This window comes from Corylus avellana, chromosome 2 (assembly GCF_965113065.1).
Source record: "Corylus avellana chromosome 2, dhCorAvel1.hap1.2, whole genome shotgun sequence".
Taxonomy (NCBI): domain Eukaryota; kingdom Viridiplantae; phylum Streptophyta; class Magnoliopsida; order Fagales; family Betulaceae; genus Corylus; species Corylus avellana.
Genome location: NC_142491.1, coordinates 16,168,367 through 16,179,540, shown reverse-complemented (window position 1 = coordinate 16,179,540; position 11,174 = coordinate 16,168,367). Strand labels below are relative to the sequence as shown.

At 38.3% G+C, this 11,174-nt stretch overlaps 1 pseudogene; it reads left to right on the top strand.

Moving 5' to 3' along the window:
• The first annotated feature begins 3,278 nt into the window (after positions 1 to 3,278).
• LOC132170886 (uncharacterized) lies at positions 3,279 to 7,306 on the top strand (annotated as a pseudogene).
• Positions 7,307 to 11,174: the final 3,868 nt, after the last annotated feature.

Genomic DNA, 11,174 nt, shown 5'->3' with positions numbered 1-11,174 from the left:
AATGTAAAATATCCCGTAACGTGGTTCGAATGTCTACTGTGATTTGGCCCTTGGCACTGTCGTCTGGTGCTCTAGATTTCATTGCTTCAATAATATTTTTCGCATCACCCTCAAGTTGGACCTTTGAAAAACCCATTTCAACGCACATCTAGACGGCCAACAAAGCAGCCGTGCCTTCCGCTGCTGTGGGATCCAAACAACCTGCACGTATCTGGTTTCGAGCAACCCACATAGCCCCATGATGATCACGGATAATTACTCGAAGTCCCATACACGCCTTGTTTCTGTCCACACTGGCATCCCAGTTTGCTTTAAACCAACCCTGAGGGGGTGCCTGCCATTTATGCACTGAAGAGTCACATTCTGGTTCCCGGGCAGTCTTCCCTTCCCCCAACAAAGACAGAAAAACCTCCGTTGCCTGAGTGGCTTGCTGGATGTAGTGTTAGGATGGGAAAAAGACCCACCGTGGATAACTTCATTGCGTCGGAGCCATATACATCTTGCAATGCTCACGAATTGGGCAAATTCCGCCTGGTCACATTTGCGAAACAGTCCCTCAATCATCTGGAAAAATTCCGGCCCGTCAAACCAACTTTTTTGGAAGATAGTTCCCCTTGCAGTCCAGACATCACCTGCTGCTGGGCACTGCCCCAAGGTGTGAAAAATGGTTTCAGGTTCCCTCTCACAGATCGGGCATGATGGATCTGTGAGAACCTTCCGATTGCAAAGCTTGACTCTAGTGGGTAATATATCTTGGCATGCATGCCAAAGAAAGTACTTTTCAGCATTTGATACTGGGAGCTGCCAAATGGACCGCCAGATTGGGTGGTTTCAAGCATTTGAGGACCCCTTCCCTTGAAGTGCCATATCCCGCTCCCTTTGTAGGTGGTATGCACTCCTTACCATAAAAACCCCTTTGGCCGTACCCCTCCATATAAGGGTATCCTCTTGGTCCATAGAGCTAACCGGGATCGATTGGATAGCAAGCATCTCCTCTCTCGAAAATAATTGTTCCAACAAAGATGAATTCCACCATTTTGTATCGTTGTCAATCAGTGCACTCACAGTAGAAGCAGGGTCAATAACACTCGGGGGAGAAAGCACCCTATATGTAGTTAGGGACTTAATCCACCTATCTTGCCAAATGCGAATTGAGTGCCCATTTCCAACTCTCCAAGCAAAATAAGGTTTTTTTTTCCACAAGGAGCATCAAGAACTGAGCACTCCGGGTAGTACTTAACTTTCATAATCTTTGCAATTAAGCTGTCTGGAGATTTCCATAGCTGCCAAATTTGCTTGTTCAAGAGAGCTTTATTGAAACTAGCAATGTCCCGAAAGCCCAAGCCCCCTTGAGCCTTAGACAAACTCATTTTACTCCAGCTCATCCAATGAATTGATTCTAGCGAAATAAAAGGAAAAGAAAAGAATTGTAGTATATTTTTTCATTGAGAAACAATGATTGGAAACTCTCTCTCTCTCTCGTCTTTGTCCTAAATTGACTGTAAAATTTACAAAATAACATTGAGACATAAATAGAAAGCAATAGAAGAAAAAAGAAAAATAAACAGAGAGAGAAAGAGAGAATTTGAGAACATTTTATTTTCTTCACTAAGGCATCAATTAAATACATTCCAAATAAAACTCCTACGTTCTAATTGTAGGATATAAATAGAAAGTAAGAGAAGGTAAAAAAAAAAAAAAAAAAAATAGAGAGCGAAAGATAAAATTTGGGAACCTTTTATTTCCTTCATTAAGATAATTAAATATATTACAAATAAAATCCATACATTTTAATTGTAAATTTCCCAAATTTAATGTAAAATTTACAAAAGAGAAGTAATTAATTTGAATAAACAACATCGGAAATTGTAAAATATAACCAAAAAAGTATATTTTATCTTTATCCCAAAGATAAAAAAACAAAAAGATAAAAAAAGAAGAAGAAGAGTTAATTCATATGGAAACCGCTTCTATTATAACCAACAATTTAAAAGGATTAGGAGTAAGTAACCTTAGAACATTAATAGTGTTTAACGGTTTATCATATGTGCCATTAAATTCTTAGTGTATAATGAATGAGTTGTTTAAAATCGTGTGGGTATTTAAAGGATGTAAAAAGTAGCAAAATTTGAAGCATTGGAAATGAATCAAGCGATGGAAGTAGAGAAAATGAGTAATTTAGCACTCTTGCTTGTTTTGGCTTTGTGCATGAGTCAACCGCTAATCACCAACGCCAGCTGGTTCTCCCAAAGGTTTGTTGTTCAAATTGAAAATGGGTTATCAAATCATACTCTACAAGTTCATTTTAAGTCCGGAGACCAAGATCTTGGCTTCCGGCTTATCTATTTGGGTTTACAATTGAAATTGGGGTTTTACGTCAACTTCTTTTGGGGGAACCTTGGGGGGAACATAGACTACTTTTGCAACATGTCGTGGCCGGGTGGATTTACGACCTTTTATGCTTTCAATAATGATTCCGATCATTGTGAAACATGGAGACCATTCATAAGTAAACCTGATTTGAATTGCGTTTGGCGAGCCCAAGATGATGGAATATATTCACTCAATCATGCAGAGGAAAAATATTATTTACAAAAGAAATGGGAACATTGGTAAACTTGAAGACATGCAGATCTATTATAATGAGGTCGGTCAACTTTGTTAATTTTCTCCGTAAATAAAATGAAAGCACTTTCTGATTCTAAAGTTTTAAAGGTTTTTCTCAATAGCATGGTGAATATGTATTGCTATATATGAGAAGGAAAAAATGAAATAAAGTATTTGACTTTTTTTTTTTTTTTTTTTTTTTTTTTTTTTTTTTTCATAAATGTGCAATTTAGTTATTTAACATATTTTTATGTCCAACCTATAACAGCTAATTAATAGATGGATGGAGTAAATTGGCATTGAAACTTCAAAATAGGATCCAAATTACATTGAGCTAAAGTTAAATGAGATAAACAACAAATAAGTGGTAGTTTATGGAGAAAAGATATATATATATATAGTTATAAAAAAAAAAAGGAAATTTTTTTTAAAAAGCCCCCCAAACTACCAACCATTTTCGATTTAGCCTCCTGATGTTCCAAAAGTGATAAAGTAGCCCTCCAAACTACCAAATTTTTTCATTTTTGCCACTCCGTTAGTCTGGATGAAAACCACAAAACGACGCCGTTTTATTAGGGTTAAGTTACGAAAATGCCCTTGTATGATTTTTTATTTTATTTTTTATTTTTATTTTTTATTATTATTATTTTTTTAAAAAAAGCAGGAGCAAAATGGCGCCGTTTTTGTTTAGGGTAATAGTTGTATATATTCCGCCCAGCGGGAGCAAAACGGCAGTGCTCCGATTTCCCCCCGGAGGTCCCAAGGTGACTTTTACCGGTGACAAGCCGCTGCGCGAGCGAATCTTTCACTTCTCTAAGGAAGCGATTCTAAAGCTGAAACTCAGCGCCAATAACTGTAATCAGCTGCAGAAAGTAACGAACAACGTTCTTGTTGACCAGTCAGCGGTGGAGATACTTGGAAAACAGTGTAACGACAGTTGGAAAACCGTTAACGGCGGTAACGAAGTTTACAACGGTAAGATAACGTCTGTCTTGGAGGATATTCATATACTGAAGAAAAAAGTGACCAAAGGGATGGCTGAAATTTCGTCATTCCAGTCGCTCAGCGCTTAGCTATGTCGCGCGGTGACATGTGCGAGGAGGTTGGAGGCGAGCAAAGCGACGACGTTTCGGATGGCGGTGAACTGTCGCCACCGGCTGGAGCCGCGGATGGACCCTTACTACTTCGGCAACGCGATCCAGAGCATCCCGACCATCACGACGGTCAGCGAAGTCCTGTCTCAGGATCTACGTTGGTGCGCTGATCTGCTCCACCGCAACTTGGTGGCGCACGAAGACGCCACTGTGCGGCGTGGAGTGGTGGATTCGGAGTGGGAGCCGAGGCTATTCTTGCTAGGCAACTTCGACGGCGCCGTTTTGCTCTTGCTGGGCAGAATATATACAACTATTACCCTAAGCAAAAAGGCGCCGTTTTGCTCCTGCTTTTAAAAAATAAAAAATAAAAAAATCATACAAGGGCATTTTCATAACTTAATCCTAATAAAATGGCATCATTTTGTGGTTTCCGTTCAGACTAACGGTTTTGACTAACGGAGTGGCCAAAATGCAAAAGTTTAGTAGTTTGGGGGGCTACTTTATCACTTTTTGAGCATCAGGAGGCTAAATCGAAAATTGTTGGTAGTTTGGGGGGCTTTTTTATATTTTTCCCCCAAAAAAACTTTATTAGGAGTGATGATTATATGTTTAGTGATTGTATGTTCATTGAGCTACAAGGGATGTTGGCGTTTTGTTGTAAGAACCAAGAATGCATAATGAAATTTTACTTCAATTCTTACCACCTCAAAGATTAACTAGTTTTAGCTAGTGATAGAATTGAAGTAAACTTTATCGGGAGCTTGTGCTTGGCTTTCATTTACATTTTGTGGTAGCTTTTGGAGCTATAACGGTAGATACACGATGAGACATACATACATACTTGTGGAAATTGCCTTAGAGCATCTCCAGTGTTTCTAAACTAGCTTTTTAATTAATTTTAACTATTTTGTTAACTTTTCTTGCTCCAACAAATACTGTAAAATAGAAGGTTTTTCTACTACTGATACAGTGAACTTTCATATTTACAAGTTACTGTAACAACTTGTAAGTAATATTTTATTATATTTTCTCTTTTTTTATTATTTTTTATTATTTTTTTTTAATCTTTTCTCTCTCATTTTCTCTTTATCTCTTTTTATGGGAAATATAAGGAAATGATAAAAAACTAATAAAATAATACTGAAAAATAATATTTAATTAGAGTAGATAGTTAAAATAGATGTTCTCGTTGGAGTGTGTAGTGAAAAACTAGTAGCTAAAATGAAAAAAAAGTTATATTTTGAGTAGTAAAATGAAAAATGTTGTTGGAGATGCTCTTACGAGACAATGTCGCTTTAATAGCTTTTTTTGTTTTTTTTTTGGCAAATACAGTAGCTTCATGGTGTTTCTTTAACATCTTGAACTAACAACCATTTTTAATTTAGTCTCATAAATTGACTAGTGTAATACTTAAATACATCAAACTATCATCTTGTAGTAATTAAGCCTCTTTGTCAGTGTTGATCCATACTTAGATGCATCAAATATTTAAAGAGTAATGTTACATATACTTTCAGTTTCCTACACCAATTTTTTTACACTCATAGGTAGATTTTAAAATTACCACTGGATTAAAATGCAATAAAGATTCATCTTATATCCAATGATGGTTTTAAAAACTACCTATGGATATGAGACCCATTATTCCGCACTTATATGTGGCTTTCTAAAACTATCATTGGATTAAAATGTAATAAATTAACATATATAGTAAACTAGTTTTACATTGCGCATTTTTATAAATATGTGAGAAATAGATGCTCTAAATGTGTGTTTATATGTTTTTAAGATACAAGTTAATTTAATAACATGAGTTGAGAAATTTCTTCCAAGAAAAACTTTATTAATACGAAGAAGAAGAAAAAAAGAAAAACGAAAGAATTGATCCAGAAAATGTCACACCGAGATTTGAACCCGTTACTGGATTCAGAGTCCAATGTCCTGACCACTAGACTATTATGGCTTATGGGATCTTGATGTACGGAACGGCTTAGATGGTCAAAATTGGGGATGGATCCTGATCCAAACAAGTTGAGTATTATCTTCGGAACTCGTGCCAGTGTCCATTCGGCATTCTGTGTGTGTCCATTCCATTGCAAATAACATGCTTTCATGCCCATCCCACTATCACCTTCACCCTCCACACCCGTCTCTACTACTCCTCCGCCCGAACCCCATCTTCGCTATCCTATGAACAAGAAGAAGAAGAAAAGCTCAAGCTTTTACAGCTCTCTCTTGCAACCAAACGCACCCCACAATTCCCGGGCTCTATCTACGCCCAGTCCCTGGGCGACCCGGATGTCAACTCCTCTCTGTCCCCTCTACGAACCCTGCTCCATGGCAAACCTGAAGACGACGACGACGAAGACGTGGAAAAGATTATAATGCGTGCGCTCGAGATTCGGCGCAAGATCACCGCCGAGATTTTCAAGGAGGCCATGGGAAAGGGCAAGTTTGGAATCACCTACGCCACCAATTTGACGAACAGGTTGGGGCCTTTCATTGACTATGTTATGGTTGAAACCGCCGCCATGAAGCGCTTCCCTAAGTTCTCTGAGTCCACGTTCAATTTCAGGGCCAAGACCGTGATTCAGGACTCGAATGTAGTGCCACTTATAAGATAAAAGGACAGAGGCTAAATTAGTGACGTTTTGTTGTTTGTGGGATCTAGTTTATGTGATGCTATCTGTGGTGTTGTAGCGTAGAGTTGTTGAATTTTTGTGAAACCCAATTGCTCTGATTTGATACCAAGTTGTTATTGGTTTGTGTTTTTGAATTTAGTGATTCAAAGTGGAAAATGGGGGGTTAAAAAGGGATTATTATGTTAAATTGTGCTTCCTGAATTGTGTATAGGTGGTTGAAACATAATTCAGTGTCGTATCCGAAAATTGGGAAGCTGATTTGCATGTCAAGGGGGAAAATTGAGTCTATAAGAGTGGTTGAAGTAAATTCGTGTGAAGGGTGAGTTTCTTGGGGTTGCACTCACAAAAGCCGACGAGAATATTTTGAAGCGGAACAATGATGAGTTGGATGAAATCTTCGAGTATCTAGAGTGCAATGGAGTTAGGAGGGATTGGATCGGTTATGTCGTGAGCCGGTGTCCCTCTTTGTAGTCTTACAGCTTGGAGGAAGTGAGAGCTCATGTGCAGTTCTACTTGGATATGGGTATGAATGAGAAGGATTTTGGAACAATGGTCTTCGATTATCCCAGGGTACTTGGCCAGGTTACTATGGAAGAGATGAATGAAAAGGTATTCGATTTTGATAATTTTGGAGTTTCATAGGATCCGTTTTTTATTATGTAGATTATAGTAGCAAAAGCAATTGAAACATGAGGCAGAAGTAATTTTTTAGAAATCATTCACCATATCCTGATTGTGTGCGTTGATTTCACTTCAATATGACGTGTTCTTAATCACTAACCAATTTGCATAGACATTAAGTGAGATGCTGCTTGTGTTAACCAGGTTAGTTATTTAAAGGAATTTGGCCTTTGTAATGAGGAGGTTGGCAAATTGCTAGCGTTTAAACCACATTTGATGGGCTGTGGCATTGAGGACACATGGTAGCCTCTTGTTAAGTACCAGTACTACCATGGGATTTGACGTAGTGGAAGACTTTGTAACAACAAGTTAGGAGCTTCTTCGTCTCCTCACCAAGAAAAGTAAAACACAATCCGCAGAATGCAACACAACCCATAGGTTGAAGGATAATTCTCCACAGAGAAGTTTGAAGAGAAAATTCTCAATTCATATATTTGATTCAAAATTCAAGTTGGTTGTTATGAAATGAATTGTACAAGGGTCCTATTTATAGGAAAGGAAAGATTAAACTATTCTAAAACAAATATTAAAATAATCTTGGCCCTAACGTGATTGGCCCTAGCAATGGTAGCCTGTCATTGGCTCCATGGATCTGGCACTGGCTCCTCATTGATTCTCCTTAATCCGCAGAAGCTTCTCATTGGTGCATGGTGTTGGCAGGGTTGGTTCTTACAATATTCCTTGCGGCTGTTTGACCCTAGTTCTGACATTAATTCCGACCCTAACACGAACTTGGCGGCCTTTCCTGGTCCTGAGATTATTCCTTGACATGATGCCCTAAAGTCATGCTCTGACATCACCTTTGCGGCCTCCCCGGCTTTGACATTGCCGTCCATGGTTCTGACATTGACGCTCTTATCCTGAAATCACTTTGCGGCCTTCTCGGCTCTGACCCAGCCGCCCATCACTGTTGTGGCTCTGACATTGTCGCCCATTACTGACATTATTCCTTTTCTGGTGGCAGCTTTGTCAGATGTTAGAAACTTGATTCCCGACGGTTTATGCTCGGGAGTAAAGACACTTGGATGTTATGCCCGGGTCAAAGGGTGCCCTAGGTGGAAGAGAAGTCTTGCCCGGGTGAACAGTGATGCCCTGGTGAATAGTGATGCCCGGATGAATAGTGCCCGGGTGAGTAGTGCCCGGGTGAGTAGTGCCTGGGTGAACATTACTATTTTGGTGAACAAGGTCTAGGTGAATAGTGCATGGTTGAACAATGTCCGAGTGGTGAATAGTGCCCTGTTGGTGCATAGTACTACTCGGGTGAGGTTCAAGTTCACCCAGTTTAGGAGGTGCTTGGGTGAGAGAGAAAATCTCACCCGGTGGTGTAGATGCTCGGGTGAGAGAGACAATCTCAACCGGTAGTGTAGATGCTCGGGTGAGAGAGACAATCTCAACCGGTAGTGTAGATGCTCGGATGAGATTTCCTTTCTAACTCGGCTGTCCTACATTAGTCTCCCCTTCTTGAAAATAACTCAGCCTCGAGTTAGACCCTGACGCCTCCTTGGTTTTCTTCATGAACTCAGTTTCTTTGTCCGGTAGAATTGGTTGCTGCTTGACTTGTTGGATCGTCAATGATCGGGACAACAAAATTCCTTCATCTGCAACGCATCTGTGACTTCATATCCGGAAGCAAGAGAAACAAAAAGCCTTACGTTCTAATTGTAGGATGTAAACAGAAAGAAAGAGAATATAAAAGTAAAAATAGAGAGAGAAAGAGAAAATTTGGGAACTTTTTACTTTATTCATTAAGATAATTAAATATATTACAAATAAAATCCCTACGGTTTAATTGTAAATTTCCCGAATTTAATGTTAAATTTTCAAAAGAGAAGTAATTAATTTGAATAAATATAATATATAATATAGAAAAAATATATATATAAGGGACATAACGAAAATTTAAGAACATAACCACATGATAAAGATAAATAAAATAAAATAAAATAAAATACTAATATAATTGAAACGAATTGTTATAACAAATAATAATAATAATAATTGTAGTATATTTTTCATTGAGAAACAACGATCGGAAACTCTTTTTTTTTTCTCTCTCTCTCTCTCTCTCTCTCTCTCTTCTTTTTCATAAATTGAGTGTAAAATTTACAAAATAAAATTGAGATATAAATAGAAAGCAAGACGTTCCTAAGAGGTAGCTCAATCGGCTAAGGAATACGCCTCATGAATCAAAGGTCACTAGTTCGAATAACCTATCCCCCCTCTTGTGTGGACATGTAAAAAAATATAGAAAGCAAGAGAAGAAGAAAAGAGAGAGAAAGTGAGAATTTGGGAACCTTTTATTTTCTTCATTAAGAAGTCAATTAAATTGATTCCAAATAAAACCCCAACGTTTTAATTGTTTCACATTGAGGATATAAACAGAAATCAAGAGAATATAAAAAGAAAAATAGTGAGAGAGAGAGAGAGACAGAGAAAATTTGAAAACCTTTTGTTTTATTCATTAAGACAATTAAATATATTACAAATAAAACTCCTACGTTTTAATTGTAAAATTTCCCGAATTCAATGTAAAATTTGCAAAAGAGAAGTAATAAATTTGAATACAAATAATATATAATTTAGAAAGAAAAAAAATAAGGGACACGAACGAAAATTGAAGAACATAACCACAGGATAAAGATAAAAAAAAATAAAATACTAATATAATTGAAAAGAACTGTTATATCAAAAAAAGAAAAGAAAAAAGAATTGTATTATATTTTTTTTATTGAGAAACAATGATTGGAAACTCTCTCTCTCTCTCTCTCTCTCTCTCTCTCTCGTCTTTTTCATAAATTGAGTGTAAAATTTACAAAATAACATTGAGATATAAATAGAAAGCAAGAAAAGTAAGAAAAATAAAAAGAGAAAGCGAAAATTTGGGAACATTTTTTTTTTCTTCATTAAGATATCAATTAAATGCATTTCAAATAAAACCCCTACATTTTAATTTTCTCATATTGAGGAGTACTGTGAAGACCATTCCTTAGATGACGCTATAGTACATTAAAAGCTGTCGTAGATTGGCAGTCAGAATCCCAAAACCCTAGTAGAGCTTAAGGAAGTGCCACATAGTTGGGGAGTTCTCTCTCCCCCCCCCCTCCTCTTTCACTGTTCTTTTCCCCTCCCTTCCCTGATCCATTTTCCCCCTCTCTTTCCCTGATCATTTTCCCCCTCCCTTCCCTGTTTTTCCTTCCCCCCTCTCTTCCCCAATTTGTGTTTCTTTTCTTTTTTGTGTTTGTTTTTGGATTTCGCTTTCTTTTCCATGTTGTTGTTCTTTGTCTGCTTGTCTGTTTTTTCTTGCTAAGTGTTTGTTTGGGCACACTTTGTCGGTGCCGCTCATGGGGGATTCACTCAAACTTCCCCTTAGTTCTTTGAGTGCGCCGCCAATCTCCTCCGTGCCAGCTTTGCCGTCTACTGTCTTCAACCGGGTCTTTTCGCACATCCCCACCGCGATGTGCTTCCAACGCCACCTACTTCCGGCAAGCACGCGATTGGCTTTTCTTCCGGCTGCTGTCATCCGCCTAGTGTGGTCCTTTTTTTAATTGTTGGTTTTATTGCTTTGATTTTCCCTGTATTTTGGTTGGGTTGTGTTGCTTTTGCTGTATTTTCCTTGTTTTTCTTGCTGCTTGTAAGAAGGCCATGTCTCTTGTTATTTTAACATGGTATCAAAGCCAAGTTTTGGCCTTGTCTAGAGAATTAGGAAGTCAGTACGTTGTTCTCCACATGATTCAAAGGCTTTTTCGATCTTGTTCTGGTATAATTATTATACCAACAAGCTCAAAAAGATCTGATCTATCCTGTGGTGTTCTCAGATCGTCATTCTGAGGTTCAACGAGCTCTCACGCACTGTCAGAACTTTTTGTGTCCCCGTTCACTCGCCTCAAGCGCCGCCTCACTCAGCCATTTTCAGAAAATGACTATCGGAATCTAGATTGGAGGCTGCCGATCTACCGATCTATAGAAAGTACGTGCCACCAGTACTCAGCCGCTTGCAGAAAAGAATTGAGGATTATGGATCGGAGGCTACCGATCTACCTAACCATCTGGAGCACGCGCACCACGGAGCTACCACGCGCCGCCTCCCTTTGTAAGTAATTTTTGAGTTCACCTCTTTACAATACACTCGGCCGCATTGGATTATTTCTAT